General features: G+C 42.2%; 1 protein-coding gene across 3 annotated transcripts in view; it reads left to right on the top strand.

The window, feature by feature from the left end:
- Window positions 1–5,465: 5,465 nt before the first annotated feature.
- The window catches only part of LOC125643772 (tropomodulin-3), a 43,783-nt gene continuing 33,517 nt past the window's right edge, over window positions 5,466–15,731 (top strand). For 2 of the 3 annotated variants that reach the window (XM_075133083.1, XM_048866926.2), the window contains exon 1: window positions 5,466–5,553. The gene's annotated coding sequence lies outside the window, so the exon portion shown is untranslated. Of the gene's footprint in view, window positions 5,554–7,329; window positions 7,396–15,731 lie in introns of those variants that run through there. The other variant, XM_048866924.2, reaches the window with a different exon arrangement.

The following is a 15,731-nucleotide window of genomic DNA, read 5'->3' as shown; positions in this document are numbered from 1 at the left end:
CCATTGTGATCATCTAGTTTGACTCCTGCATAACACACACCATATGACTTCCCTGAATTAATTCCTGTTTGAACTAGAGCAGAGCTTTTATAAATATATCCGGTCTTGAGTATTGTGATGTGCGCTGTGATCTGCTCCTTCAAGGACAAGCTATTGGTCAGGTGTGACCTGAATTTAAAAATCCTTGGTTCAGTGGTTGACCAGCAAGCATCTGTCCTGAGGCTGAAAATGAAATCTGACTTCCTGCCTCAGTTTCCATGGAAGTAGCATTGAGCATCCATAGTGCCCCACGTGATGCTCGGTGGATAGTACCAGTTTGTGTAATCAACCTCAGATCATCAGAACCAGTTGGTCCAGATCTTTAAATGCTTGCCAGCAGCATATCCAGCAGGCAGAGAGTAAATACATTTCACTTTGTCTGGACTGGTTGTATTTAGTTGCCAGGGTCTGCCATAATAATAGGATTTTTCCTGGCCCATCTTGTAAGACACATAATTAAACTTCTACTATGATTTAAAATCAGTTTCTCAGCACCTAAAATCTGGCTTCTGTGAACAGAATGAGACCTTTCATGCCTGCATATTCCTATTTGGGCACTCTGAGCTAGGTTGTGGTTTTTATAATAGTATGTAGCTCTCACATAGCACATTTCATCAGCAGATCTCAAAGCACTTTAAAAAGGAGGTAAGAATCATTTCCCCTATTTTATAGATGGGGAAACTGAGGCACGGAGTGGTGACATGTCACCCAGTCCAGTGGCACAGCTGGGAATAGAACGCAGGTCTCCTGAGTCACAGTCCAGGCCTGCTTCTACAGTCCTGCATAGGGAGCTGTGCTAAGTCGCTCCATCCAACGAGAAGCACCATAGAAATTGTGCCTCAGGCAGGCACTGCTTCTCCCAGTCTGCTCGCAAGCATGGGGAGTGCTCAATCTGATCCATCCATTGGGATGGCACAGGCTTTCCTCCACCCTGCACTACTGTATGAGCTGGTATGAGAGCAGGGGAGGCAAAGCCTCTACTTCTTTCTGACCCTTTATAGTCACCTGCTCAACAGCAGTGGTTCCTGTGCTTGCCAGAGTGCAGGGACTGCTAATGTGGGAGGGTTCATCCCACACCCTATGCATGGCTATGCAGGGCCATTCACTGTCTGGCCTTCATTTTTTGCTTGATCAGTGAGCATCTGGCTGGACGCAGAAAATGAAATCTGCCTTTCTGCCTCAGTTACCATGTAAATAGCACTGAACTTGAAGAATCAGGGCCCCTAGTTCAGATAAATGTCTTTGCAAGTCAACAATATGTAGCAAACATGCCTTCAGCTTTCTCCACCGAGCACAAGGTATATTGGGTAACTTTGGACATATGCTAAGTATGAACCATAGAATCAGAAATGTAGGGCTGGAAGGGACCTCAAGAGGCCATCAAGTACAACCTCCTGTGCTGAGGCAGGACCAATTAAACTTAGACCATCCCTGACAGGTGTTTGTCCAACTTGCTCTTAAAAACCTCCAACACAACCTCCCTTGGAAGCCTATTTCAGAGCTTGACTACCCTTATAGTTAGGAAGTTTTTTCCTAATATCTAATCTAAATCTCTTTTGCTGCAGATCAAGTTCATTATTTCTTGTTCTACCTTCAGTGGACATGGAGAACAATTGATCCCCGTCCTCTTTATAACAACCCGTAACATATTGGAAGAGGTTATCAGATTCCTCCCTCCCCACCCCCATCGTCTCTTCTCAGGACTAAACATGCCCAGTTTTTTTAACTTTTCCTCATAGGTCAGGTTTCCTAAACCTTTTATCATTTTTGTTGCTGTCCTCTGGACTCTAGCAACTTATCCACATCTTTCCTGAAGTGTGGCACCCAGAACTGGACACAATACTCCAGCTGAGGCCTCACCAGTGCCAAGTAGAGTGGGATAGTTACCATCCATATCCTACATACAACAGTCCTCTTAATACAGTCCAGACTGATGTTAGCCTTTTTTGTAACCGTTGACTCATATTCACTTTGCGATCCACTATTACCCCAGGATCCTTTTCAGCAGTACCATCTAGCCAGTTATTCCCTATTTTGTAGTTGTGCCTTTGATTTTTCCTTCCTAACTGTAGTACTTTGCACTTGTCTTTATTAAATTTTATTTTGTTTATTTCCGACTAATTCTCTAATTTGTCAAAGTTGTTTTGAATTCTAATCCTGACTTCCAAAGTGCTTGTAACCCCTCACAGCTTGCTGTCATCTGCAAATTTTATAAGCAGTCTTTCAACTCCATTTTCCAAGTCATGAATGAAAATATTGAGTAGTGCTGGACCTCTGCAGGATCACCCTAGATACAGCTTCCCAGTTTGACAGTGAATCACTGGTAGCGACTCTTTGAGTACAGTCTTTACCCATTTGTGCATCCACCTTATAGTAATTTCATCTCGATCTTATTTCCCTTGTTTGTATTATGACCTACAGGTCTCAAATGTGGGTCTGGAGAGTTTCTAGGAGCAGGCAGCAGTGATACTCCAACTCTCCATCTGGAAGTCTGCTGATACTTGCTTACCTGGGACTCTTGAAGCCCAACACCAGTTTGATTCTCTGCCCCTGAAGTCCTATTGGTGGAGTCCCAGAGTAGCTGATTGGCCTGTTGGCCCTACTTAAGCCAGCAGCAGGAATGGGAAGCTGTCTGTACAAGTGAGCTTCACCCTTTCCAGGGCTGTGTGACTTGTGCTTCCTGCTCCTCTGGCTTGATTTCCTGGCATCTGATTTGTGGTTCTGATCTCCTGGTATGCTGACTCCTGTCTTGTGACTGTGGACTCTGTTTCTGACTACTAGCTCTGGCTACTCATGACCTGTGATAGTTTGCTCACATGGATGTCACATGGAACTGTGTTGAAAGCCTTACTAAAATCAAGATATCACATCTACTGCCTCTTCTCTATCCTCTAGGCCAGTAACCCTGTCAAAGAAGGAAATTAAATTGGTTTGGCATGATGTGTTCTTGACAAAACCATGATGGTCATTTCTTATAACCCTATCATCCTGTAGGTGCTTATAAATTGATTGTTAAATAATTTGTTACAGTATCTTTCCAGGTACTGAAGTTTGACTGATCTATAATTCCAGAGTCCTTTTTCTCCCCCTTTTAAACATAAGTACTAATTTTCCCTTCTCTAGTTCTCTGGGACCTAATCTGTCCTCCAGGACTTCTTGAAGTTAATTGCTAATGGTTCCAAGATTGCTTCAGCCAGTTCCTTAAGTATCCCTAAATATCAAACATAACATTCTAAGAGAATATGGCCTGTATATCAAGAAAGCCAGTGCTAAACTGTTTTCAATAGCAGATTCTTCACTAACACATGAAACTGATCTCAGCCTGAGCTTAGCACCTTTCAGAAAAGGTTGTAAGGCACGTCTATTTGTCCAGCTCTTCTTTCTACACATACCTAGTCTACTGACAATATCCGTCCTGTCTTTATCCTTTTAAAGCCATGATGCTTACGGGAGTCATTGTGTATTAGTTCCCTATAAATGGAAATTGGTTTTGCCTTAGTTTCAACTATACACATTGAACCCAGATGCAACAGATCAGTTCCACATAAATGCCTGTAATAAATAAATAACTTATTTAGCTCAGGCTTTGCATATTCCTTTTATTTCTATGGGCTGTATAATGCTATGAATGAAAGTGTGACTGTATTGTACAGTATCTGCTGTTTGTCTTTGTGTGCATACAAATCATTTCAGAGAGGGTACAAATCCTAGTACTGTGCAGACCTCCTCTGTGCTATGCTTTCCACACAGACATATAATAGTCTTTAAAATATCGTTTATTTCAACCATTGAAAAAGAAATTACACTAATCCCTTTAAGGGCATTATATTTGACCTCTGACACATACGTTAGGCTGTCAGTTTGGAAGAGGCCCTCATTCTAAAGACTGAAGGATTATAATCTATTGCTAAACATTTGTGGGAGTACTCTTGTGGTTATAAAAGTCTCTTCACTCACCCTTAGGCTGGGTGCCAGAACTACTGAGTTTTGCTCTGTGGGTCTCTCAGCCTAAGCATTCACAAGTGAAACTCACAGCTATTATAAAACCCAGTCAGATCACTAGCTGAACTCTCTTAACCTCATAGCTGTCTACACAAAGGGTGTTTCATACTGTGAAACAAAGCACCGTTAGATTGTTCCATTTTACATATTCGACTGTTCCATTTTAAATTCACACCAAGGGGAAGAAATAACCGTAATTTAATAAAATAAAATAAAATGGGTAAAATTCAGCTCTTATTAAAGTCCATGTGAGTTTTGACATTGATTTTAACAGATATAGGATTCCATCCACTATCTCCCATTAATTTAATAGTTATTTTAGCTATTTAAAGTCAAGTAATTTATAATAGACATATTACATATGCCCTTTTACACTGGATATGTCTTATGAGGCTGGAAGATCAGAGGTTAATCCTGGCCTGATTGAAGTCAACAGCAAAACTCCCATTAACTTCAGTAAGGTCAGGATTTCACCCCTTGTTTCTATTCCTGGAATTGCAACAAATTTCCTATGGCAACTTGTGCAAGTCATGTAAGAACTTGGTTCCTCAGTCTCCTCATGTAAAAGGGAGATAATACTGCTGTATCATCTAGACAGAAAAGAAGACAAATACTTTTGTTAGAAAGATTATCAGAGAGAAGTCAGTGTTGCTGTCAGAAATCAACCATGTTCAAGGAAATTAGAAAGATAAATTCAGGGCCTTAACATGTCACTTGCCAGTCTAGTTTACCCCAGGCCTTCAAGACAATAAATAAACAGAATAAGATAAGCATCTATAATCACTGTATACAAAACACCTTTATACCAGAATAAGGCTTGGTTTATGCGTAAAAAAAATTACCCCCCAACCAACATAATCATGCCAGCAAAACCATCAGGATAGATGCAGTTATACCGACAACACAGTCCTTTTGCCAGCATAGCTTACTTTATTCAGGGAACTGGTATAAACTATGCTGGCAAGAAGGCTTTTTTGCAGTAGGGTTGCCGATATTGGTTGGACATATTCCTGCAGGTTTCATCACATGACATAATCTTTAATTCCTGGAGACGCCAGAACTATCCTGGAGGGTTGGCAAACCTAATTTTGCACGTATGTGCAGCATCTCCACTGTGAAAGTTTCTGGGTATGGCTATACCAGGAAACCCTTTCTAGTGTAGACAGAGCCTGAGCGTCTCCATACAAAGGGGACTGCACCGCTTTAAATCTACCAGTAGAATCAAAGCTATTCCAAAAAGAAAAGGAGTACTTGTGGCACCTTAGAGACTAACCAATTTATTTGAGCATGAGCTTGTCTCTAAGGTGCCACAAGTACTCCTTTTCTTTTTGCGAATACAGACTAACACGGCTGTTCCTCTGAAAGCTATTCCAATCACCCAGGACTACAACTCCCATCATGCCTGGGGCTGCCCTGGGCTCAGAGAGAGGGTGCGCAGGCGCAGTGACGGGGGGGAGAGGAACCGCTTCGCTGGGGAGCGGTGGAGGACGCTGGGTGCCTGCTGGTGCCGGGGTGAGTCTGTGCGGGCAGGTGGCGGCGGGCGCGCGGGTTGTTTGTGGGCTGGGCCCGGCCCTGGTGCAGCCCGCGGTGGGGAGAGGTCCGGCTGGGGGCAGCGGGCAGAGCCCCTGCGCTCCCCGGAGACGGGGCGTGGGGGGCGCCGAGCCGCCGGGGCGGAGCCGCGCGCCCCGCAAGCCGGGCGCGAGGCTGCTGTGCTCGGGGTGTCCCCAGAAGCAGGGGCAGGTTTGGTCCAAGGGTCTCTGGCAGCGTCACAGCTCCACGCCCTGGGAAACTTCCTCCTTTCTTTGTCGCTGCGCTCCGCGCCTCCCCCCCCCCCCCCCCCCCCGGGATTCCTTGCCGCGCTGCCTTATCTGCCCCCCCCCCCCCCCCGGCTTGAAAGGCTCCTTAGCGTCCCTCCAAGGGCACTCTCCCCAGCCCCCTACCCCCGAAACTTGATGTCCTCTGGCAATGGGAACGCAGCAGCTTTCCCACTCTCTCCTCCCACCCCTACCCATTGCTCTGTGGCTTGCATTGTAATTTGCTCTGTTAGAACATGCAGCCTTCAAGAGCCTTAGGGTGTTTTCTCGTTTCTTAAACCATTCTGTCCATCTCCCGGCCCCTGATATGTTCTGGCTTGGAGCCTTGGTCTGTTGCCTTGAGATCTCCAGCCGAGTTTTGTTAAGTACAGGAAAATAAATGCCCTGTCTGAAAACTTTCTTCATTCATGTTGATGTTGGTGATTAAGTATTCGATAATAAATCATGATATGTGCAAAGCGAGGTTTGGTGTTACAGGAATCATGATGTTCGTGTGTCACCCACACCTACATTGTAAATCAACAAATTGGAAGTGTAATGCTTTTCTGTGTTAGTCTTGGAAGCATATGTTTGTAAAACCGCTTTACTTAAAAATGTAATAGAATAATCATCACAGGTCACCGGCAAAGGGAGAAAAAATTAGCATTTTTCTGTTTAGCATTTTTCTGAGGTGTAAAGAGGCCTTGAAATGGTTTTTGTGCCCCCCCCCCCAAAGTCTGTGGGGTGACTTTTTAAACTTTTTTTTTACATTAGAAATGTTTAGCTTAACTCCTTTTTCATTATGTTCTAAAATTTTTGGTGTTTTAAAATAATACCTATTTAGCTTAGTAACATTTTGGAGAAGGAAAGCCTTTGTTAAAAATTCAGGTGTCCCTCCTCTTCCCCCGACCCCTTCAAGTGAAGCATTCAAGCTAACAATGTACATCTTCTGAAACCCTGAGCCACTCCTTCATCAAAACCATGGAAAGGGCCCATCATAATTTTTTAATAATGTTCTTCAGATCATCTTTAATATATGTGAATATATTGTTTTGAAGACATGAATTCAAACACTTATTTTTCTATCTTCCCACATAGCAGGTATGTGCTAACCTTTCTATCAGCAGCCCAACTGATCAAATAAAATAGCTACAATTTATACTTTAAAAAGTTGGCTAGCAGAATCAGAGCTCTCTCTTTCTCTCCTCAGCTTTGACACAACTCTATAAATTTGTTTTGTACATGTTCTACAACTTTAAAACTGTGCTTGTAAATAATTTTTAGAAGGCTACTTGCCAAGGAATGCTTTTCTGGCATACCTATGTTTAACAAAAGGATATGTATTATATGGAGTGTTAATGTAGAAATCTTCCGGTAATGAAAACTGAATGTCTCATGAGGCTGTGTTCAAACAGGAAATAGAGATATGTTTACGTCAAGACATGTAACTTGAATGACAAGGCTCAGTGGGCCCCTTTGCAGTGTAAATGTTCATATACTTGTCTGTTTCCGTGTGCTCTGAGATTCTCATGGACAAGTTTGCTGTGTTGGTCTCTGAAAGGTAAAATGTGAGCTGATGTATTCTAAAAAATGGTGTTAAGTTCTTCAAGCTAGAAAAATAATGCTAGAGGAAGGCAGAAACAACTATTTTAAAAAATATTTTTAAATAATTGCCATGTTATCAGCAGTGGCAAAGTTAGAAGATATTTGGGTAATCCCGGAATGTAATTTAAAACAGGAAAATAGAGAGCAGGCTATTTTCAGTAAAAAAATTCAGATAATAGATATTCAAACAGCTGTTTTTACAATGCCCTGTTGCAGTAAAGACAAGAAAAGAAATCTGGGGAATCAAAAATTATTGTAGCAGGCGTAATTTCACATTATTGCCTTAAAGCAAACTTACTTTAACATAATTAATGTATCCTATACAATTACATTTTGCTAACTGATTGTGTATATAGATTTTTTGATACACAAAGCTTTACTGGGATGAATGATTTGGCATGACTAGTCCTTCAGAATTTGGAAGGCTTGGTCTTTTGCTTTTCTTTCCATTGTTAGACTAAGAAGTATGTAGGATGAATTTAAAATAGTTTGGTAACTCCTGAAACTTGTTTTGATATTCTAGATGAAAAGATAAGAGGAGCATCTTAAAGTGAATTTCCTTTCCCCTTTTTGTGTTTTGTTCGAGTGGGTCGTCACTGCTAAATAAGCAAAAGAGGGAGAAATTATGTTGCATTCTATCTGGAGAATTAAAACTAAAGCATACTTGGTTTTTTCTGTTTTTGTTAGAGGATAGCAAATAGCTTTTGAAAATGCTACATGTGTGCAGTATATGAGCAGGAAGTCCTTAAGTGTACACATACATGTAACCTTCGCAAGGGATTTCTGCCCCAGCTGCTCTTACCTCCCCAGGGCAGTTGATAACTGCGGGATTTTAGCTAGTGTGTGAGGCTTTTATATTATTATTCTGGTATGCTTATCTTTCTATTCTCCAGTTCAAGGTCTGGCATTTAGCTCTGATCATAATACCTGCCCTTTGGCTAGCAAGGCTTACAAATCTGGAAATGCCTTTAAGCTGGTTGTGCTGAAGAGCACAGCTCATTCACCTGCTGTCCCCAGAAGCTCTGTCGTTGCTACAGTGCTTTCAGCCCAGTAAATGAAAAATGCAGTGTTCTTGAATCAGTCTCCTGTGGGAAATTTCATAATGTTCTCTACTAGGTTATTTTGCTGTTCAGTCCTATTTGTCTGATTCTATAGAATAGGTGATTGCATTTTTAAGAAATAAGCATCCAGGTATAGGATCTTACTGGACAAGATTATCTGGATTAATGTAGCCATCTCTTAAAACAACCCAGTATTGTGCTCACTCTGCATCTTTATTAATGCTATGTATTTATGGACTAAAAGCACAAGCACAAAAAGTAAACACTGCTTTGCTGAAAAGAGTCAATACCTCTTACTGATGTAGAGGGGAAAAAATAGCAGTATTGAGCAATATAGATGCTTCCAAATGTAATCTTTGGTGGAAACATTTTTTTTTCTTTGCAGGTATGTGGAGGTGCAAAACTGTAACATCTGAGTCTGATTACGTGTTAGGGATTCCAGTTGCCCACAAAGGCATCTGTTAGTTTGAACAGAAAAATGCTCTTGGTTGATTGAGGTCATTTGACAGGACAAGTGGCATAATATATGTACATTTCATTATAAGGTGAACTGCATTTTCTCCAACTATATCAGAATTTACAGTGAGAAAAATCTACAACTTGCACTGTAGAAAAATTAGAGTGGTATAACCCAAGATGGGAATCCATCTAATGGATATATAACTCTTTAGACCTCTAAGTGATTCTGGACTGGATTGGTTATGAAGAGAAAATGGTTGCCATTTCGGGGCCAGGCACATGAAACAAGTTGGTGGTGTAGGCTTAGTTCTTAGTAGTAGGTGGCTCTATCCCAAAATTACTATAACTCTCATGGTACTCTGATTGGATGATTCAGCAGAAATGCCAAGGTTTGATTGGCTGTAAATCAGTGGTCACCAGCCGGTAGATTGCAATCAACTGGTTGATCCTGGAGCCTCTGCCAGTCGATTGCAATCTCCGGCCGCTAAAAGTCCAGTGGTGCAGCAGGGCTAAGGCAGGGGCCCCATGCTGTTCCCGGAAGCAGCCAGCACACCCTGAGGCCCCGGGGGAGGGGCAGGGGTCTCTGCATGCTGCTCCTCCCTGCAAGCACTGCCCCCGCAGCTCCCGTTGGCTGGGAACAGGGACCTGCAGCCAGTGGGAGCTGTGGGGATGGTACCTACAGATAGGGGCAATGCATGGAGCCATGTGCACCCCCCCGCCATCCCTCCCCAGAGGCTGCAGGGGTATGCTGGCTGCTTCCAGGAGTGGTGTGGGGCCAGGGCAGGCAGGGAGCCTGCCTTAGCCCTGCTGCATCGCCGCCCGGGGTAAGTGCCACCTGGTGGAAGCCCACAACCCAGCCCTGAACCCCCTCCTGCACCCCTGCCCCAGCCTGGAGCCCCCTTCCACACGCCAAACCCCTCAGCCCCAGCCCAGAGCCCACACACCCTCCTGCACCATGACCACCTGCCCCAGCCTGGTAAAGGTGAGTGAGAGTGGGGGAAGGTGAATGACAGACAGTGGGGGGATGGAGTGCGCGGAGCAGGGTCTCAGGGAAGGGGTGGGGTAGATTCTGGGTTGCACTTAAATTCAAAAAGTGATCTTGTGAGTAAAAAGGTTGGAGACCACTGCTCTAAGTAGTAGTACACAGTACTATTAATGAGGGATCCCACAACGAGAATGTTAAACTAAGAATGTGCTGGTATTCATATTGCCTTTGTCACTTTAAAATAGACTTCTTATTTCTTCTAGTTTTGGTAAATGAAGATAACTTAATAAGTCTTCATTAAAGAGAATGTGGTGTTCATAAACGGTTACGTGTATTCTTGTATGTTGAGAGTTAAAGTTGCTGGCATTGTGGAGACTTCCTTTGGGGAAAACTTTAGATTAGGCTCCATTAAGCAGCTGGAACTGTTTCAGTCTCTGATTGATGGTGGAATGCTGATAAAATCTGCCTGTGGACCCTATTCTCCCTGCCAATTTAGATTCGTCCAGGGGCTGATTGGAAGAAGATTCTGGAGTAACAAATGAGGGTAAAGTGAACTCTGTAAGCTTGCTGGCCAAAACCAGCTCTGTTTGTTTTTATGATGTCACTTCTATTTTAAAATCTGACCTAAAAAAAACACAACCAGTTTAGTGACTTCAGTAAAGTTTAAGATTTCAGTTTCAACTCTCCCCCACAAAAGTATGACTAGAGAAATATTAGGGCCCTGAGAAACTGTCCTTAAAGGTACCAGAGGTAAATTTTTCAGGGTTGTCTTTGAAGGAAAAATAAAAAATTCCAATCCACACTTTAAGAGAACACATTTACAGAATAATTCAGGTGTTGAGGTGAGATGTTTGAAAGTGGCTGAAGAGTCCTTCCGAGGTGATTAGCAGAGGTCCCTCAGCTAATAAAAGCAGTATAACATAAGAATATTTCTCTCCAGTGCTTATTTCTGTTGTTGCTCATCATTTTCCCAGGCAGCAGCAGAGTGACCTGATTCTTGTGTCTTTCTCTCCTGTCCATAGTGTTCTAACTAGTCTCATGTATTAACTCTCCTGATGCTTAATAAACCTAGGAATAGCAGAAGAGACATTGGAGTTGTCTGAACGCAGACTGGGGCAGCACTGCGTTAATTCACATTTGGAATGTAATACTTGTAGTGATGATGACTGCTAAAAACTATTTTTAAATGAAAGGTCAAATTTGTCAAAAAATCATGGCTTTATCCTCTTCCATCTCTTGTCTCCCTCCCACCAACTTAATAAAGTTTCCTACTTGACTGGCAAATGGGAGAATAAATTCCTCAAGCCCAGCTACATTGTTCTTAGTTATATACTCTGAGGAAAGTGACCTTTCAGACGTCTACATGCAAAGTTTTTAAGCTGTAAACTATAAAGTTAGATCAGTGGAAAACACCGGATCCTAGATTGACAAGGGAACTTTGAGATGTGATCTGGAATGATTAAGTCAAATAACAATGGCATTAACATAGGCTGTAGTTAAAGCTTTTGTGAAAATGAATTGTTTAGTGTAGTAAGTTTTTTGATGTTGCTTTGCAGAAAAAGGCACTATGTGCCCCAAAGAGCTTACAATCTAAATACTACTTCCTGCCTCCTGTGATGGAATGGGAATTTTCTGTAACATTTTGCATGAATATTGTGTGTACCTTAGTTTCCCCTATATACTATATTGTTAACTAGGTGGCAGGAAAAGATTGTTTGCTCTCTGCAGAGACCCAGAGATATAGGTGTGATCTACGCCTACTGTCTGGGGCCTGGGCCCCGTGTGACAATGGTTGCCTGGGAACAAGAACAAAGAACTGGGGAAGGACAAAGCGGGGGGGGTTAAGTGTGAGCTGCTGGAAGCTGGACACTCTCCTGAGCTAGCACAAAAGAGAGGCTATGGGCTAACCAGGATGGACCGTGCTGTAACTTTCTGTTCTGTATGCTAACCAAGGACTTTCTATGCTGTGTTCCAGACAGCTAATAAACCCTACTGTTTTTATGATGCTAGCTGAGAGTCACTGCAGTATCTGAAGTTGGGGGTGCATTGCTCCCTTTGGGTGTTCAGTTCTCTCTCAGGTGGATTAGCTGAAGGGAGCTCACGGTGTGAAGCGGTGGTGCTGAAGGCTCTGAGGTTCAGTCTAAGAAGGCAGTGAAGCCAAGTGTCTTATCAGAGTGAAAGAGTGAGACCCTGAGGGAGCCTGGCACACTGAAGCGGTTCTCCAGGGACTGTTCCAGAGCTGTTCCAAAGCACTGGACCTGTGGATCTGTGACACCAATATTTTGTAGTGAATCAAATAGTGCACAAACACATTTTCAAAAACTAGTTGTTTGTATTGAATGATGGAAAGCAAATAAATGCAAATTAAACAGTAAATTATAGCACCTTAAGATAGTTAATGGGAGGTGAAGGGTTCTAGCTTAACAGGCATAACTGCATAGAGCTGCTGTTTGTCCCATGCTAAGACTACTGGAGACCCTGACAGCTTTTTGGAGCTGAGCATATGTTTCATATGGATCTTAATCTTCTTTTGCAGACCACATTCTGCAGATAATCATGATGGTCAGGGACTCTTTTTGTTCTCTTTGTACAGTGCCTAACACAGCGGAGTCCTGTTTCATGACTAGGGCTCCTAGACATTACAGTAGTACATATAATTGTCAGAACATGGTACATGGTAATCTTTTTTGGAAGATGCCTTTTATTAAAAATGAAAAGTGTACTTTTAAAACTAGTTTAATACTGATCCACAGGTATTTCCTAAAAAGAAAAGGAGTACTTGTGGCACCTTAGAGACTAACCAATTTATTTGAGCATGAGCTTTCGTGAGCTGTAGCTCACGAAAGCTCATGCTCAAATAAATTGGTTAGTCTCTAAGGTGCCACAAGTACTCCTTTTCTTTTTGCGAATACAGACTAACACGGCTGTTCCTCTGAAACCAGGTATTTCCTAATGGACCCAGGAATGATTTTAAATGGTAGGCTCATCCCAAATCTTAAAAGACTTGAAAGGGGACTCTCACTTAAGAGCCTGTGTCAGGGGATGCTTAACTTGCTAAGGAGAAGATTCAGGATATTATGCAAGTGTTCTGTTAGTTTCCAGTTTTATTTTAAAAGCTTAAAAAAAAAAAAAAAGTATTCTATCCCATATCCTGTATATCCACAATTGCAACTGTCACTAAGTCTGCAGTGGGTAGGGCTGGCGGTTTCCCACTGTATTCTTTAACAGGTGTCTGTAGGTTTTGCAAATGGATGGGAAGCTTAAAATCTCCATACCCTGGAAACCTGTAGGCCTCTCAGATGATGTAATCACTTGGGAGCCTTGATTGGTTTACGATGTGCTATCAGTAGAACTCTCAGGCAGGCTAGAACAGCTTCTGAGATCAATATAGTGATTATATGGCATCATATATAAGACAAATGAGGTCCATGGACTGCAAATGGAATCTTAATATATTACCAATATTTGTCTTGTGTAACTTCCAGAGAACTTTCTCAAGGTGGACATGCTAAAGACAGTAAGTGGAAGGGAGTTGTGGGAGTTTGAGTTGTTTGAAAAGTAGCACTGAGCCTGGTTGAAGAAGGCATATGGTATGAAGCTGATCATATTGGTGAGGGATTAGTTACTGAGCCACATCAGGGAGGTTTTTTTTATAGATTCGAATCACTGACAGCATTGCAAATTGTTTCAAATTATAAATCTCTTGTGAGTGTGTGCATTCAAATTCAACAAAGTTGAAAAACAGCTTAACTTGGCACTCAGAGTATGCAGCTTGGTGGCTGACAGTGCTGTGTAATTAGCTGCAGGAAATGTTTTCCTTTAAGATACTATACTGAATGGCTTAAATTGAAGGGAAGGGGAAAAACTTCTGTTCTAGAGTCAGAAGTTAGTTTGTATGCATATTGTGTGGGATCCACTGAAGTTAAGTTTAATTACTCTGCAGATACTGTGAATCCTTAACCAAACATTTCAGAAATACCATCAGGCTATGGCAACTGTAGCAGTCTGTGCTAGACTATAAGGTACAGAATTTAAGTTGATGGTGTCCTTTGTTAATTTTGAGTCACCACTTTTAAGCACATACTTGCATAAACCTGAACTTTCATAGAATCCTAGAAATGTAGGGCTGGAAGAGACCTCAAGAAATCAAGTTTCAGAGTAGCAGCCATGTTAGTCTGTATCCACAAAAAGAAAAGGAGGACTTGTGGCACCTTAGAGACTAACCGATTTATTTGAGCATAAGCTGAAGTGAGCTGTAGCTCACTTCATCGGATGCATGCAGTGGAAAATACAGTGGGGAGATTTTATATATACAGAGAACATGAAACAATGGGTGTTACCATACACACTATAATGAGAGTGATCAGGTAAGGTGAGCTATTACCAGAAGGAGAGGAGAAACTACAAAAGTTTATTTTTGATGATCAAGGTGGGCCATTTCCAGCAGTTGACAAGAACGTCTGAGGAACAGTGTGGGGAGGGGGGAAATAAACATGGGGAAATATTTTTCCTTTGTGTAATGACCCATCTACTCCCAGTCTTTATTCAAGCCTAAGTTAATGGTGTCGAGTTTGCAAATTAATTCCAATTCAGGAGTCTCTCATTGGAGTCTGTTTTTGAAGTTTTTTTATTGAAGAATTGCCACCTTTAGGTCTGTAATCGAGTGACCAAAGAGATTGAAGTGTTCTCCGACTGGTTTTTGAATGTTATAATTCTTGACGTCTGATTTGTGTCCATTTAGTCTTTTACTTAAAGACTGTCCAGTTTGACCAATGTACGTGGCAGAGAGGCATTGCTGGCACATGATGGCATATATCACATTGGTAGATGTGCAGGTGAACGAGCCTCTGATAGTGTGGCTGATGTGATTAGGCCCTATGATGGTGTCCCCTGAATAGATATGTGGAAGTGAGCTGTAGCTCACGAAAGCTTATGCTCAAATAAATGTGTTAGTCTCTAAGGTGCCACAAGTCCTCCTTTTCAAGAAATCAAGTCCATCCCCCTGTTCTGAGGCAGGACCAAGTAAACTTAGATCATCCCTGACAGGCGTTTGTCCAACCTGCTCTTAAAACCCCCCACAACCTCCATTGGAAGCCTACTGCAGAGCTTGACTACCCTTATAGTTAGGAAGTTTTTCCTAATATCTAACCTAAATCTGCTTTGCAGTAGATGAAGCCCATTACTTCTTGACCTACCTTCAGTGGATATGGAAAACAATTGATCACAGTCCTCTTTATAACAGCCCTTAATGAAGACTGTTATCAGGTTCTCCCCCATTTCCCCCCCCCCCAGTCATCTTTTCTCAAGACTAAACATTCCCAGTTTTTTTTAAACCTTTCTAAACCCTTTATTATTGCTGCTGCTCTCCCAATTGTCCACACCTTTTCTAAAGTATGGCACCCAGAATTGGATACAGTATTCCAGCTGACACCTTACCAGTGCTAGGTAGAGTGGGACGGTTACCTCCTGTGTCTTACATCCAACACTCTTATTAATACACCCTAGAACATTACCCATGTAATGCAGCTGTGAAAAAGGCTGACTCATACCCAATTTGTGATCCACTCTAATCCCCAGATCCTTTTCAGCAGTACGACCACCTCGGCAGTTATTCCCCATTTTGTAGTTGTACGTTTTTTATTTTTTCCTTCCTAAGTGAAGTACTTTGTACTTGTCTTTTTTGAATTTCATCCTGTTTAATTCAGACCAGTTCACTGATTTGTGGTGATTGTTTTGAATTCTAATCCTGTCTTCCAAAGTGCTTGCAACCCCTCCCAGCTTGGTGTC

This window comes from Caretta caretta, chromosome 10 (genome assembly GCF_965140235.1).
Source record: "Caretta caretta isolate rCarCar2 chromosome 10, rCarCar1.hap1, whole genome shotgun sequence".
Classification (NCBI taxonomy): Eukaryota; Metazoa; Chordata; order Testudines; family Cheloniidae; genus Caretta; species Caretta caretta.
The sequence above is the reverse complement of the archived record's forward strand: the minus strand, read 5'-3'. Positions and strand labels throughout refer to the sequence as shown.